Source organism: Oryctolagus cuniculus, chromosome 14 (genome assembly GCF_964237555.1).
Source record: "Oryctolagus cuniculus chromosome 14, mOryCun1.1, whole genome shotgun sequence".
Classification (NCBI taxonomy): Eukaryota; Metazoa; Chordata; class Mammalia; order Lagomorpha; family Leporidae; genus Oryctolagus; species Oryctolagus cuniculus.
In genome coordinates, this window is record NC_091445.1 from 10,040,565 (window position 1) to 10,057,550 (window position 16,986).

Here is a 16,986-nt window from a genome sequence, read left to right on the forward strand (position 1 = left end):
TACATGGGTTGCCAGCGCTGCAGGCAGAGGCTTAACCTGCTACACCACAAGCCCCTAACCTGGCCTCTATTTTTTTTTTTTTTTTGACAGGCAGAGTGGACAGTGAGAGAGACAGAGAGAAAGGTCTTCCTTTTTCCATTGGTTCACCACCCAGTGGCCGCTGTGGCTGGCGCACCACGCTGATCCGAAGCCAGGAGCCAGGTGCTTTTCCTGGTCTCCCATGCGGGTGCAGGGCCCAGGGACTTGGGCCATCCTCTGCTGCACTCCTGTGGCCTCTATTAATAACCAGATGATACCCCTCTGTTTCTCTTTGTTTAATGCATTCCAGAGGCAGCCATTGTTGCCAGTTGAGGAGTGAACCATTGGATGGAAGACTCTCTCTCTCTCTCTCTCTCTCTCTCTCTCTGTGTGTAATTCTGACTTTCAAATAAATAAATAAAAATTTTAAAAAACAGCATCTTTAACAACATAAGAAGTTAGAATCATTTAAAGAAATTAACAAATGATTTCCTTTTGAAATTTTGGGATGCTTTATTACATTGTCTTCTTGTCATGCATCTGTGTTTCTAAAGATTCCGCTCCCTGTTAGACCAAACTTAGATTGTTTGTTTTTATTTTATTTTTTTAAAGATTTGTGTATTTTCTTGAGAGGCAGAATTACAGAGAGAGAGAAGAGAAGACAGAGAGTGCGATCTTTCATCCACTGGTTCACTCCTCCAATGGCCGCAACGACTGGCTGAGCCAGGCAGAAGCCAGGAGCCAAGAGCTTCATTTGGGTCTCTTACGTGGGTACAGGGGCCCAAGGACTTGGGCCTTCCTCTGCTGCTTTCCAAGCATACCAGCAGGGAACTGGATTGGAAGTGGAGCAGTCAGGACTTGAACCGGCACCCTTATGGGATGTCAGTGCTGCTGGCCATGGCTTTACCCCTCTGAGACATCGCGCCAGTCCTAAGATTACTTTTATATAAAAAGTATATTAATGTAACTTATTTTCTACAAGCCTGTTCCTTGTTTTTTAAATTAGCCAGTAGCTATATGTAAAATGGGATCATGTATTTTATCTTCCTAACACCAATAAAGGTGACTAGATTGGTTTTATAGCTATTACTTCTGAGTCTAACATTAGACCCCCAAAATCAATTGCCACAAATGAGGACAGGTTTGTATGATGTTCATTGTAGGTCAGTAAGAGCCTTGTAGGAGTTTTGATTAAATCATAAAACTGAAAATTTTCCGTTGCATTATTTGTTTCAAACAATTCCTTCTATATTATCAAAATTCTAATTTGTATTCACTTTTCCCCCTTCTTGCAATGTTTTCTGCGTATTTGACCATTTGAATTCTAATTTATAAAAGTCCATCAGTAATGACTCATTGGTATAATTTTACATTCATCTGTGGATTCAACTGTCTGGCAGTTGGCAATGTCAACCCACTTGATATAGTTCCCATAATATCACAAAAATAATTACCTTTAAATAACTCTCTTCCATCTGTCTTAGACAACAATGGTGAAGAGACTTCAAATTAATTGTGATAGTTGCAGTTAAGAATGTTAACGAACTTGTTTATATCATATTTGTCTCCAAAACATGAATGTAGAAACAGTATAATTATTCTTGAGAATCTACCCCATGCCTCATATAATTTTTGCACCTGTCCTAGATCTTTCTTTGGAAATTTATCATCAGCTAGCAACATGAGACAGCTACCTCTGTTGGCATCAGAGTACCAATGGGCCATTCCATGGTTCCTGTGGTTTGCACACAATTCTTTCTTCTTGAAAGTACTAAAACAAGCAAGCAAATCAGATAAAATGTATCATTTGCATACAATTCCCATTGACTTATATAACAGCCATTCACTGTCTACAAAGTCGGTAATGAAATAGGTGCTGGGGATTATGAATGAGAAGTTCTCTCCAGACCTCAAACAGCTTACAGTACAAAATTTAGAAAACATATGTCACAACACAATCCATTTCTTTGCACACCAATTTTAAGCAAGACCTTACACAGGAAATGAATGAAATGAACGTGAAAACTGCCTTCGAGGAATCCATGGTGAAATAGGAGAGAAGAAAGAAGGAAAATAAAGCTGAACATGACAAGTAGCACTAAGGGTTGAGAGGAGGAAATCCGAGCCCAATGTCACTTTAATAAATAATCACTGTAGAATGTTATCAGGGAATTTTATGAGGCTTCGTGTAGAAAGAAAATACCCTAAGAAGTATAATAAGACCATTTTCCAATGTGTATCGAGTAACAGAATTCAGTGTGTTTGATGCTTTGTGCTAAATAGAAACACATTTGCATGGCATCTGATCTGCAGCTTTTTACACTGCTTTTGTTGGAAGTTGACGGGAACCTTCCAGGTGTCAGGTTTTCCCTGGAAAGACATTCTCAATTCCCATATCTCCACACATGGCAAGCATGGCATTAGATGCTAAAAGGCCACTGTCACAGTTGAGTTTAAAAGGGATCTGCATGAATCTGCCAAATGCTTTTTTTAAACTCAAGATATAACTCCCATCACCAAATGTAACACAAGCAATAAAAGCAACTGGTTTCTAGGGCCCGTGTGTTGAAATTTTGCAAAAATTGATTTTTCTGACGGTAAAACCTGGACATGGCACTCTGAAATATTCAGTGTGCTGCCTCTCTAAAGGACAGGATTCGGGTAATGATCCAATCACCATGTGAACAGGGGGGTGGTAAAACTCAGTGCTCAAATGCAACTCATGTTTCACATCTAGCAGGTTTTGGCCTCCTATACGCAGATAGATTTTATTTTGGCAGTGTTTGCTTTACTTTATCCAGTAAGTCTTCAAACCCCCAGAAGGCTGGTACTGAATTCTTGTAGACCTCTCTCCTGAAAGAACATCTTCCTTCCCACGCTTTTAACCCATCTAGTCTGCGTAGGACTGACCCAAAATGAATCTCAAGGGAATATGGGGTTAATGCTAAATGTTTTATGGGCAAAAGATAGGCACAGGCTATGACCAGACTTAGGGGTAAATCTTACAAATTGCTAATCATTCTGAGGATGCAGAAAGCCTGTCAACAAAAACATTCAAAAGCTGTCGGCCTGGGAGGTATCCAAAGCCAGAAGCAGGACACATAGGTATCTAGAGACAGGAACCCAGGTTCAGACTAGGGCAGCTCGCCACTTTCTGCCAACCGCTTCCTCCTGTCCCAGCTCTGCTCTCTGTGGGTCACTAGCAAGCCTTGCTCCTCTCAGCCCATGGCGTGACAGTGGTGTCATTCGGTCTTGCACACAGCTCATCCTGCAGGTCTTGTTCAGAACCCCCCTGCACCTTTATCCCATTCCTTACCTTGAACTCCTAATGGCTTTTCTCCCCTGACTTCTCAGACCATTTTCAGCTCTGCCCCACATGGCTGAAATGAAAGCATGACCACTTGTGCTGTTAGATAAGCTTAAACAGGTCGCAAGGAAAAGGTAAGAGCCGGGCTCAGAACACCTTGAAGTAAGGCCGGGGCAGAAAACAAAGGTGAGGTACTTGGCTGGATCATGCCCAGGGAAGATTCATAAGCAGGTGATCAAAAGGTAGGCCTGGAACTAGTAAGACATTCCTCAAAGGCTACGAGTAAGTCTCCCACATGCTAAGGTCAAAACATAGTTCAGAACCATGCACTTAAACAAGGCCAAGAGGGCAGGAAAATACTGAATATTAGAGCAGCAGCAGACCTGGGAATTCAGAGATGGGACAAGAAGCCAATGTTCAGATTTGTCGGGAAGGATCAGTGACACTGTACAGCTAAAGTAGTTCTCCTGTTCCTAACCCCCAGCAACCCCTGTCATTCCTGCCTCTCCCAAGAGTCTTGGCACATCATCTTGAAAGGAATCCTCTTTAGCTGAGTCCTATTTAAAAGCCAGTCCTGGGGCCGGCATGGTAGAATAGCAGATAAAGCCGCCGTCTGCAGTGCTGGCATCTCATATGGGCACCAGTTCGTGTCCCGGCTGCTCTCCTTCCAATCCAGCTCTCTGCTATGACCTGGGAAAGCAGTGGAGGATGGCCCAAGTCCTTGGGCCCCTGCACCTGTGTGGGAGACCCAGAAGAAGCTCCTGGCTCCTGGCTTTGGATCAGCACAGCTCTGGCCACTGTGGCCATCTGGGGAGTGAACCAGCAGATGGAAGGCCTCTCTCTCTTTCTGTCTCTCTTCCTCCCTTCCTTCCTCCCTCCCTCTCTGTAACTCTGCCTTTCAAATAAATAAATACATCTTTAAAAGAAAAAAAGCCAGTCCTGTTTGATGATAGGGCATGGACACCTATGGCCTTGCCATATCCCCAGTGTGACAACAAGTCCCTGAAGGTTGGGATCATAGCCGAATATTGTGACTCTTCTGCTCCTTGTTCACAAACCTGATCTATAAAAAAAAAAAAAAAGGCGTAGAAAATCCTGGAGTTTTTGCTGTTTAAAGTCAGGTTGTTTGTATGTTCGAGTAGGGCATTATTTGACACACTGTTCATGAAAGGGTGAGGATCTCTCGGCATTTCGGTCCCAGCTCATATGTCCGTCCTCTGCTTCGGTTTTTCTGATTGCTATTACTGGGCACAGTAGACACCTGCCCTGCGTGACCCTCTGCACATCTGTGACACAGCTAGTTTTGAAGGTGAAGCAAATCATAAAAGTTTGTCCCACATATTCCACAGTCATGACCCACCTGTAGCCACTAGCTGGCATTTCTCTCTACTTTGAAATAGCAGATTCTGGGGCCGGCGGGGGCTGGCGCTGTGGCATAGTGATCTACGCTTCCACCTGTGATGCCAGCATCCCATATGGGCACTGGTTTGTATCCTGGCTGCTCCTCTTCCAATCTGGCTCTCTGCTAATGGCCTGGGAAAGCAGTGGAAGGTGGCCCAAGTGCTTGGGCCCCTGCACCTATGTGGGAGACCAGGAGGAAGCTCCTCATTCCTGGCTTCGGATCGGCCAGAACCATTGCTGCCATTTGGGGAGAGAACAAGCAGATGGAAGACCTTTTTTTTTCTGTCTCTCCCTCTGTTTGTAACTCTATTTCTCAAATAAATAAATAAAAAATCTTAAAAAAAAAAACAACAAAAGAAAGAAATAGCAGTTTCTGATCCATGGAGGCTTATCAGGGTGAAACACACATTCCTTGCTAGTGTATCCTAAGGGCCAGATCAGCAGTTCCTTGCTTTGTCATTTTTTTTGAAGTCTATAAAACCTCTATAAAATCCAATAAAATTATTAACAGTCCTATAAAACAAAAACAAGATCTAATTTGGATTTTTTATTATATTGTAGTGAATTAGAAATACCAAATATTCAAAAACTTTAACACAGATAACAAAGAAATGAAATTTTAACATATAAGCAAATAAATGAATAAAACCCAAAATTCGGTGAATACTAGAGAAATAGTAATGGAGCACCAGCGGCATTCCTGGGAACCGGAGTCATGAAAGAACCGAGAGAACTTACTCCGTCTCTCCAGTCTCGTAGCTGTTAGCTTCTGCTTTTTTCTGCATTTTTTTTTCCTTCCTTCTTGCAGACCATCTTCCTGGCAAGGAGGTCACCAGTGACTTGGGGTCTCCCTTGGCCAGTGCCACACAGGGAGCAGGGTCTCAAAAAGGGCGCAATGGCTTGTTCTTACCAGGGCTCTCTCCTGATGCCTTTCCTGGACTTGTAGAAAATCCAGGCCTGCTAGGGATAGGGCTCTTGGTTCCCTGCCTGCCTGCTTCTGTGAAACCCCCAAGCACTGAAACTCTGTTCCCAGGCCCTGAGCGAACTGGAGAGCGATCCCCACAGTCTCTGCCCCCCTCTGTCATTCTACCCTGGGTCTTCCCCTCCTCCTGGGCTCCTCCTCATTTTCTCACCCAGTGGATGTTTTGGTTCCAGGTGTTCTCTGCACCTGAAACCACTGCCCACAGAGGACAGAGGAGGTGGCCAAAGAACTGTTTATGCACTCACTGTGGCCTCAAAAGTTACCTCCCACGTTAGCTTATACCACAATCTCTGCTATACACTTAAGATTTTGTTCCTTGTAAAACTTTAATAGTACATTCCTAGAACCCCTAGTGCATCACAAATTGCTTTTTAAACAACACTCAGTGTAATCTTACTAACAGCACAATTATATGGATTTGTAGTTTATATACTAAACTAGTATTTTTATGCACCCTAACATTTTAAACCGTTAAAATTTTCATTAACTTCTAATAGTTGTACATTTTTATGGTGTACAATACAATATTTCAACACGTATATATATAGCATGAACTGATCAAATCAGGCAATTAGCATTTCAGTTTCCTTATCTTTATATTTGGATACTATTAGTTCCTCTCCTCCAGGTCTTCAAAAAGTATGTAATAGACTGTCAGGAACTGTAGTCACCTCTCTGTGCTATGGAATTCTAGAATGTGTTACTTCTACTATCTGTGTTTTGTTGCCCATTATTCAAACCTCTCTCTCCTTTCTGGAATCTGGTAATCACTGTTCTAAGTTCAGACTGAATGTTCCTTTTTCTCTACATCCTCACCAGAATTTGTTGTTTTTTGCTTTTTCAATGATAGCCATTCTAACTGAAGTGAGCGTTTACCTCATTGTGGTTTTTGATTTGCCTTTCCCTGCTGGGTAGTGATATTGAATATTTTTTTCATGTGTTTTGGCCATTTGTACTTCTTCTTTTCAGAAATGCCTATTTGGGCTTTTTGTTCATTTCTTAACTGAATTGTTTGGTTTTGTTTTGCTGAGATTTTTTCCAGCTCTTTATATGTTCTGGGTATTAATCCTTTGTCAGTGAGTAGTTTGTAAATATTTTCTCCCATTCTGTTGGTTGTCTCTTCCCCCTGATGATACATCCCTTGACGCACAGGGGCTTCTTTGTTTGATATAATCCCTTTGTCTGGTTTTGCTTTGGTTGCCCATGATTTTGGAGTCTTATCCAAAAAGTTGTTGCCTCTGCTGATATCTTGAAGTGTTTTCTGTATTTTCTTCTGGTAGTTTCATAGCTTCAACTCTTATATTTAGATCTTTGACCAATATTGAGTTGATTTTTGCATAGGGTAAATAATAGAGGTGTAGTCTTGTTTGTTTTATATATAGATCTCCAGTTTTCTGGAATTTCTATTTTATTATATTGGTCTGCTCATCTGTTGTTATGTCATTATCATGCTGTTTTAGTTACTAAGTTTCTGTAGTAGATGAATAGTTAATAAGCCAGTTTTTGTGATGCCTTCAACTTTATTCTTTTTCTTCAGGATTGTTTTAGCTATTTGGGATTTTCTGTGATTTTTTTTTCTAGTTCTATGAAAAATGTCATTGGTGTTTTGATGGGGGTTGCAATGACTCTGTAAATCAGCTTGGGCAATATGGACATTTTAATAACACTAATTCTTCAATTCTATGAACTGGGGAAGTTGTTCCATTTTTTGTTTCTTCAATTGTTTTCATTATTATTTTGTAATTTTCATTGTAGAAGTTAAAATGATTATTTCTTTTGTGACAATGTTCAAACCTGATTTGAGCTTATTTAAAAATATGTATGGGAAGGAAAAAAGATAGGGAAGGGAAGAGGGGGAAAAGGGGAAGGAGGGAGGATGGGAGAGGAGGATGGAAGAAAGTAATAGGGGAGGAAGAGAAAAGGAAGGAGCGAGAGGTAGGGGAGGGAAGGGAAGGGAGAGGAAGAGGAAGAAAGATCCAGATTTTGCTCAATTTCTGAAAGGCCTGATCAGCTTCCACTCTCAGCTGCCCATTTGGATTTTATCCCCCATACATTCCTGTATGTCCTACTGAAGTTTGTGGATGCAGAGAAATGGGGAAGAAATAGCCAGTAAAGGGATCACACTGGAAAGATGCAGAGGAGGGAGATTCCTTTCAACGAGGAAGGCAGGATTAGTCTTGCAGAGGATCCAGTATTTAAGTTGGCTTCATGATCTGTTTTCTACAAGGAGAGTGATATGGATATGAGAAAGGAGAAAATGTTAGGAGAGAAATGGAAAAGCATGCGAAGGTAGAGGAAGGGAAGAAAAAAGTCATCTCACAGCTATGTTCAATCAACAAACATGACACAGTAAACGCAGACACAGCGGCTTCTCCCCCGCCCTCTGCTCTCTTGAGTGTTCCACAAGTCACAACGTTCTATTTCTAGAAGCTCATGTATGGAGAACGAATCAAAGCTCTCTATAGGGTTAGGCCTTAGGAACTCTGCCAGCGGTTCTCTGTGAGTGAGGAGGGCTGGAGGGAGCTGTGGAGGCTCTGCTGGGGAAGATGTCTTTGACGGGGCTAGGCGGAGCCTGAGGTGGGTGGCATGGAGTGAAGAAGATGATGGAACTACCTGGATATTCTTGTTTTTGTTTGTTGGATTTGTTTTTTATTGTCGTTTGTTTCTTTTTTTCTATGACTATTTTGCCTAGAGCCATCTTGGAAAGAAAGAAAAAATGAGAAAGGGAATTGAGGTTACGGAGGCCCTAATGTATGGTCCATGAAAGCAGGAACTTTGGTTTCTCCTTAGAACAGTGCCTGCCACTCACATAAGTTTTAGATGTGAACAAGTGCCTACCCTGTGCCAGCCCTGTGCTTAGTGCTTTACCTGCGCCCACTCATAAGCCTCACACAGGAAGAAACTGAGGTACTGCAAGAGTAGGTGTCTTGCCCCAGGTCATCTCGCCAATGAATGGCACTGCCAGAATTCAAATCCTAATCGACTACAGCCAAGTGCTATTAACCACCGTGAAATAATTCCTCACCAGACAGGAAACCAGACTATGACTATAGTGTGGAGTAATCTCAGCTTGGCACCACTCACTCTGATGATAGCATCATTCAGATGCAAACTGGAAGAACGAGTTTTAAGGATGGCTCAGGGGGTGTGGAACATTCGGGGAAGCAGAGCACATCTATCTCGTGGTCTCAAATTTGGATGCCTGAATTTTAATTACAACCGGAATTAGTTGGAAGCACAAATGAGAAGTTATTTTCATCTCTGCTTCTCTCTTGGGTTCAGAATTCTACAAAAGAAAAACAGGAAATGTTCCTATGTTAAGAAAGCTGTGTAAAAATCTGTCGTGCCAGTATTGAAAAGCACCAAGTAATTTTTTAAACCTGGAAACTCCAGTTTGCTCCTGATGAAATTCCAAGAAGGCTGCACTAAGCAGTTACTGAGAAATATTTTGGTATTTCTTTGGCAGACTTAAGTGGAATTATTTCTGTATCTAACCATTTCTATTAATCATCACAAATTCAAACCCATTTATTTTATTCTGGTGCTTAATAAAATACAAAATGATAGACGAGGAAAAGAGTAGGCTGAATAAGTGGGAGGAAGTGTGTATTCAGTCGTTCCATTCATTCTCCATGCCTTGCTTTTGTAGTCAAGGACTTTGGCAGGTGACAGTGTATATTCGGGCTGCTAAGCCTTTTTTCTGAATGTTTCTACTGAATGCCAGAGAAGAATGAGGCAACAGAGAGCAAACTGACCGCCAGCCTGGAACAGCTAGCCGAGAACGGAAATGAGTCATCCGCTTCTCACCCACACTGCTGAAACTAAACCTGAAAGAGAAGAAAGTTGACTACATCACAGAACTCCATCTTGTTGATTGCCCTGTCCACATCTGTGAGAAGAGGGCCTAGGACGAATGTCTACAGCACGTATGTTACGTTAATTGTTTTAATGAATAATGAATGGGTTTTCTTCTGTTTCTCTCTCGGCCTACAACAAGAGAATAATGTTCATTGCCTACAGGGCTCTTGTGTTTTCTGAGATGGTGTAGTCAACATCCACTTATCATCTAATTGGCATCGTAAACTTGGTATGCCCAAAATTGAACTCCCAGTTTCTTCTCCTGTAGATTGGTCTCTCCTAGTCGTCTCTTAGTAAATGTGCTTCCATCTCACCAGCTGCTCAAGACAAAATCCTAGGACTGACACCAGATTTCTCTCTTCCCTCATTCCCTATAACCAGACCCTCAGTAAGTAGACTGTGCTCCCAAAATATATCCTGAATCTAATCACCCTGTCCCACCTCCAGTACCACCACCCTAATGCCACCACCACTGCCAAACATATGCACAACTACAAAAATCTCCAGCTGATCTTCCTGCTTCCATGTCTGCCCATCTCCATTTTATCTCCAGTGCATAGAAAATATCATCTTTAGGGCCGGCATGGTGGCACAGTGAGTAAAGCACTATGGCACAGCAGGTTAAGCCATGACCTGCAGCACCAGCGCCCCATAAGGACGCCAGCTCCAGTTCCAGCTGCTCCACTTCTGATCCTGCTCTGTGCTAATGCACCTGGGAAAGTAGCAGACAATGGCCAAGTCCTTGGATCCCTGCCACCCATGTGAGAGATCCACAAGAAGCTACTGGTTCCTGGCCTCAGACCGGCCTACCTCCAGCCATTGTAGCCTTTGGGGAGTGAACCAGCAGATGGAGGATTCTCTCTCTCTCTCTCTCTCTCTCTCTCTCATTCTGCCTTTCAAATAAATAAATAAATCTTTTGACAAGGAGAAAACATCTTCATTGTGGGTCATAAATATTATTTCTTTTTTTTTTTTTTTTTGACAGGCAGAGTGGATAGTGAGAGAGAGAGACAGAGAGAAAGGTCTTCCTTTTTGCCGTTGGTTCACCCTCCAATGGGTGCCACGGCCAGCACACTGCGGCCGGCGCACCACGCTAATCCGAAGGCAGGAGCCAGGTACTTCTCCTGGTCTCCCATGGGGTGCAGGGCCCAAACACTTGGGCCATCCTCCACTGCCTTCCCGGGCCACAGCAGAGAGCTGGACTGGAAGAGGGGCAACCGGGAAAGAATCCGGCGCCCTGACCGGGACTAGAACCCGGTTTGCTGGCGCCACTAGGTGGAGGATTAGCCTATGGAGCCACAGCGCCAGCCCATAAATATTATTTCATTCCTCTGCTTATAATGCTCCAGTGGTGTCACAGTGCACTTAGAAGGAAAGTTCAATCTACTGCCACTTCAAGGCCACCTTGTCTTCCAGCACACTACCCCTTCTGTCCTCACCAAGCTGTCTTGCTTTCCTCTGTCTGAACCTACCATGCCCTTTCCTATCTTAGGAGTTTTGCACCTGCTGTTTCTCTGTATAAAACACCCTTCCAGCAAATCGCAAATCTTCATACAGCTGATTCCTTCTTATCACTCAGGTTTTAGATAACTCCTTACCTAGCATGCTTTCCCTAAGTACTGCTGACCCTCCCAAACACACACACACACCAGGCATATTTTATTATGTCACCTTATTTTCTCTTCTCTATGGAATGTAACGTTATCTGAAATAACATCATAGATGTATATGCTTGGGAGAAGGAAAAAGGGTGGGAGGGAGAAGGGGGAGAAAGGAATGAAGGGAGAAAGGGAATATCATTTTGTTCTTAGAATTGTATCTACAAATCACACTGAATCTGTTAAAAGCTAATTAAAAATTTTTAAAAACTAAGAATAAAAAGAAAAAGTGGCATGCACACACAATGGAATACTACTCAGCCGTAAATAAAGAATGAAATCCTGTCTTTTGCAACAAAATGAATGCAACTGGAAACCGTTATACTTAGTAAAATAAGCCAGTCTTAAAAAGACAAATACCATGTTTTCCCTGATTAGTAGTAATTAACAAAAAAAATGAAATGTACGGCGCCGTGGCTCACTAGGCTAATCCTCCACCTTGCGGTGCCGGCACACCAAGTTCTAGTCCCGGTCAGGGGACCGGATTCTGTCCCGGTTGCCCCTCTTCCAGTCCAGCTCTCTGCTGTGGCCAGGGAAGGCAGTGGAGGATGGCCCAAGTACTTGGGCCCTGCACCCCATGGGAGACCAGGAGAAGCACCTGGCTCCTGCCTTTGGATCAGCGCAGTGCGCCGACCGCAGCACGCTGGCCATGGCGGCCATTGGAGGGTGAACCAATGGCAAAGGAAGACCTTTCTCCCTGTCTCTCTCTCTCTCACTGTCCACTCTGCCTGTCAAAAAAAAAATGTATGTGAGTAAAATTAACATTTTGAGATGTTATTATTGTATACAGCCCTTGTCTATATTCTTGAGGAACAGTGGCCTTTTCTATTTACTATTTGTTGAATTATTTATTTGGTAGAGGGTTAAGCTTGTGATTATAACACAAACTGAAAGTATGTCACTGTAAAAATTCAAAGGAAAAATAAGAAAGGAAAGAGGAGGGAGGGTGGGAGCATGGATGGTAGAGAGACAGGGTGGGAAGTGTCACTATGCCCTTAAATCTGTATATATGAAATACAGGAAATTTGTTCACCTTACATAATAAAAAATTTAATTAATAAAATAAAGTAGAACTAAAATGCTGGGCAGTTAAAAGCATGAATGATGGAAAGGATAATGATAATGAAAGCATTTTAATGTCTATTTAATATCCAGGGAAAAATATAAATATATGTTTATGGGTTAGCCTATATCACCCAGCTGAGATGGACTTTTGATAAAAGTCTAAATCTTACTAGTTTATTCTTCATCATAAAGCTGGACTTCAGTGTTTCTAGAATGAATATTTTCTGTACTTCGCTGAGCAGTGTTCATGGCTGTTTTTGGTGCTTTTGTCGAGTGTTAATTGGTTATCAGATTGCAGGGAGAAACTGTAATTGAGACTGAGCCACTCCACATTGGTTGTAGAGAAGAGTCTGACAGCCCTCTCTTCAGGAGGCACTTTTTAAACTGCCAGTGCATCACAGAGCCAATTCTGACACATCTACATCAAAAACTAATTTCCTCAATTCTGTGTGTTTAGCATGCAAATCGTTTTCTAAAAATTACCCACATCTAGCACGACCATTATACCTAAATGCTTCTCAGCCATGCTTTCCCCACAGGCATCACCCCCTCATTTTTACTTATATTGATACTTTCCTAAATGTAAATGGTTGAATTGCAAATGCTAGCGAGAAAACTGAAATTACTCTTCGCAGAGGAAGAAAGCTCTGTTGTTTCTGAGCCAAGTGCTTCTCTGTAGCTGCATTTTCATTAAAAAGCCAACTTTGTAGAGTGGCCCAGAGGTGTCCCCTGGAATTCATGATTCCAGTTTATGGAGCCAGTGTCTTCCTGTAACACCCAAGGCTGCTTGGCCAGAAGTGTCACAAAATGGCACTCTGTCCTCATCACCACTATTAACCCTAAGTCAGATCCTCAAAATCTAAGACTCTAGGAGGAGATTTTCCCTAAAGTACTTTAAGTGGGTTTTAGTTTATTGCAATAATTTTGCCCCCATATTTAATTAGTTGCATTAGAGAGCTATTTGTGATTGGAAACAAAGCTGAATTTGTAGTTTTAGGTTTCTTTTACCATACCCAGCATTTGTTCATCTGTCCTTCTACTTGTTCTCATATAAAAGATATTGCAGATTTCTTTAAAAATTTCTGTGTTGGAGAGAAGGGTAGTGATTCAGCCTGAAAAGGCAAATGTATTAACCCTTTCCTGTGCACCTTCACGGGCGACTTTCCCTGCCTTTTACCTGTAAAGTATATTCTCCACTCGATATCAGGGAAGACGATAAGTACCATGTTCATCAGTGCGGCTTGATGGTTACTTAGGCCTTGGCACTTCACTGTTGGACATCTGAGGACCAGAATGACCCCTAGATGCCAAGGCAGGCAGCTGTTACTGCCCCCTCACTCACTGTGAAAGGCACTGCTCAGAGCCCACAGCACCTGCTGGGCTTACTCAGCCCCCAGCTTCTTGCTGCAGTTACCTTGTAGCATCTGCCTGAGGGCTGCCTCAGACACAGGCCTGCTGGGGAGAGCTGGAGTCCTCACCCAGTAAGACACAGGTCTTGCAGAGTGTCTTTCACAGGAGCCAGCAGATGCAAGCCCTCCTTGCTGACAGTGGTAAACTGCTCACCAGGTGCCCATATCTGGATTCCTTTCTCTCTTTTGTCTCTCTTCTCCACCCTGCTAGTGGGGCCTCCCAAATAAACAGCTTGTAAGGGAATCTGTGTTAGTGTCTGCTCCTTGGGGATCCTAACCTAAGGCACTCCTTCATTCATTACTAGAGAACACATATTGCATTTATTCTAAGGACAAAGAAACGAGATAGGCAATGGGAATGGAACACAAATCCTGAGGATAAGCAAGCGAATGTTTTCAAGCAGGGAGCCGCATTCCTTATGCCGTTACACTCCAGCACCCACAAGACCACCATCTCTGTCAACTACTACAGTGCCTTTCATTATCACTCACCCTACCCTGGAGTCAAGGTGAGTTCCACACCCATGACTGCTCAGTGTTACAGGAAATATTCTCTTATCAAATCACACTTGCTGCTTTCGTCTTGCTCAGCACTTTTAACTGCAGCCCACTCATTCACTTTGACCTCATCAGTCTTACTTCCTCTTCCAGCCCTGCGAGATTCTTTGGGCTGTTCTTCATGGCAAAGCATTGTATTACATCACAATAGCAAATATGTCTCTGTCAAATACAGAAACATTTTCATTCATCTGGGTGCTTTCCCCAATGAAGTAAAAGACAGTTTCCCAATATTCAGTCACCTTGCAATGTTTCTTCCCAGTTCCAGCATGTTGTGATGCTATGCAATCCACAAGCAGCCCCCAAATAAAGAATATTATTCCTTTTTTTAAATTTTATTTGACAGATAAAGTTAGACAGTGAGAGGGAGAGAAAAGTCTTCCTTCTGTTGGTTCATCCCCCAAATATTATTCCTTTAGGCAAGCATCTAGTGGATAAGACACTGATTAGGACAGTCATGTCTCCTATCAGAATGTGTGGATTCAAGCACCACTCCAATTGTGACTCCAGCTTCCTGTTAGTATGCACCCTGAGAGGCAGTGGGTGAGGAACTGAGGTGGCTGGGTCTCTCCCACCCACATTGGAAACCTGGATTGAATTTCCAGCGGCTGGCCTTGTCCTGGCCCAGTTCTACTCCTTGGAGCATTTGCGGAGTGAACCTACAGTTGCAAGTACTCTGTCTCTCTGTCTGTCTGCCTGTGTGTGTGTCTGTATTATAAGCCCCTTAACTAAAAACAAAATATAAAAATAAAAAGTAGAACATTGTTTCTTGTTTCATAGATTAAAAGATTGTGGCTGTTGGCCTGTGAAGTTAGGACATTCCCACGTATTCTACTACATTCAGAGAGCTTGGATGCATGTTTTTCTCACGCTCTTCTCATTTGTAAGAATCTGTACAACAGCCAATATCCAAACACTTTTCCTGGTATTTGAATAATCATCTGCTATGTTTGTCTCTCACTGACCAGTTGCTAAGGATATTTTTGTATGATATTATTACTGATGAGTTATATTTCTTATGAGTCAGACTTTTGGAAAAGTTCTGCCTGTAAGTTCGGGAACTATTCTTGCAGAAAATCCTTCTCTTTAAACAAAATCCCTTTTTCAGTGCAATCATTTGGCAAAGAAGTTCATCTACACTTGGAGTCCCACATCTCGTAATAGAGAGCCTGGTTTGAGTCCTGGCTTGCTCCTGACTCCAGCTTCCTGCTAATGCAGACCTGGGGAGGCAGCGGTGATGACTCAAGTAGTAATTGAGTTCCTGCTACCCTGTGTGAGACCTGGTTTGAATTCTTAGCCCCTGGCTTTGGCCTGGTCCAACCAGAGCAGGCATTTGGGGAGTGGACCAGTGAATGGGAGCTCTTTCTACTTATATCTCTACTTTTATTATTTTTTACGTTTTATTTATTTATTTATTTGAAAGGCAGAATTACAGACAGAAGGAGAGGTAGAGAGCGAGAGTGAGAGTGAGAGAGTGCGCTCTTCTGTCTGGTGGTTCACACCCAAGTGGCCACAACAGCCAGGGTTGCACCAAGCTGAAACCAGAAGTCAGGAGCTTCATTCAGGTCTCCCACACGGGTGCAGGGGACCAAGTCACTTGGGCCATCTTCCACTGCTTTCCCAGACCATTAGCATGGAGCTAAATCACAGTAGAGCAGCCAGGACTTGAACCAGCACCCATATGGGATGCCGGCTTCACAGGCAACAGCCTAACTTGCTGTACAATATTGGCCCTTCTCTCCTTCTTAAATAAATTAATTTTTAAAAATAATAAAAATAAATGTTCAAAATTATTCAGAAAAGAATATAGTACTTTTTTACTAAATCATTTACTCAAAACAAGTAGAATTCCTAGAAGAAAAAAATAGAATTTATTCTGAGGGTATAGTTAAATATTTAGGGAGAAAATCAGACTATGTCATTTCAGACTAAATGCAAAAGCAAGGAGCTAAAATAAGAACATGTCTGTGCCTTACACATGAAAACCATCCAAAGGGAAACCAGAATTAAAGAATAGTCAATGCAAGAAGTGGGAAAGACTTGGCAGTCAGCAGGTACCTTCGTTGCTCTTCAGCAAAGACTACTATTGCCATGTACATGACCTTTAAATTTTTATTACCAGAGCCAGAAGGGAGCCTGAATGGGAAAACACATCACAGGTCGTCTCCAAATTTCCAGTCTCCAAGTATCATTTTAACCAGCTGCTAAAATGTTTTGCAGTTATATTTCAAACGTTCTCCTTAATGGCTTCGTGTTGCTTAGAATAATGAATTGTCAGTGTGGCTTTCATGAAGCATAGTACCTTCAACCAAACCACGAGCCACATCAGCACAAGCAAAAGCTTATGACTTGACCTACACGGAGGAAATGCTGAGACAGGGAGAGCGCCCCTCAAGAATCACATTGCATCAGCAGCAGTAACTACTTGCTATTCCTCTACAGTGGAAGAAATGCTCAGATCAGTGGGATACTTGTGCAAGTTGATAAATTTCCACTTATAAAGATAGTATGTAGGTGAGGTAGGCGAGGTAAACAAGTGTTTATAAAGTCTCCATTCAGCAAGTCATCAGTAGTACTTAGAAGAAACTTGGACCAGTGTTCTTCAGTGTATTCTGACATCGTAATGGAGACCTTACCATAAGCATAATTTTGTATTCTGCGTTTTCACTACTGTAGCACTGTTTTCGCACATTATTGGAAATTTTTAATAGCAGTAAAATATTCCATTGA

At 42.4% G+C, this 16,986-nt stretch overlaps 1 long non-coding RNA gene across 1 annotated transcript in view; it reads right to left on the minus strand.

The window, feature by feature from the left end:
• LOC138845132 (uncharacterized) overlaps window positions 1-14,339 on the minus strand; it is a 41,839-nt gene extending 27,500 nt beyond the window's left edge. The window contains exon 1 of the long non-coding RNA XR_011381861.1: window positions 14,191-14,339. This is a non-coding gene — a long non-coding RNA (uncharacterized lncRNA). The remainder of the gene's footprint in view (window positions 1-14,190) is intronic.
• Between the last annotated feature and the right edge of the window lie 2,647 nt (window positions 14,340-16,986).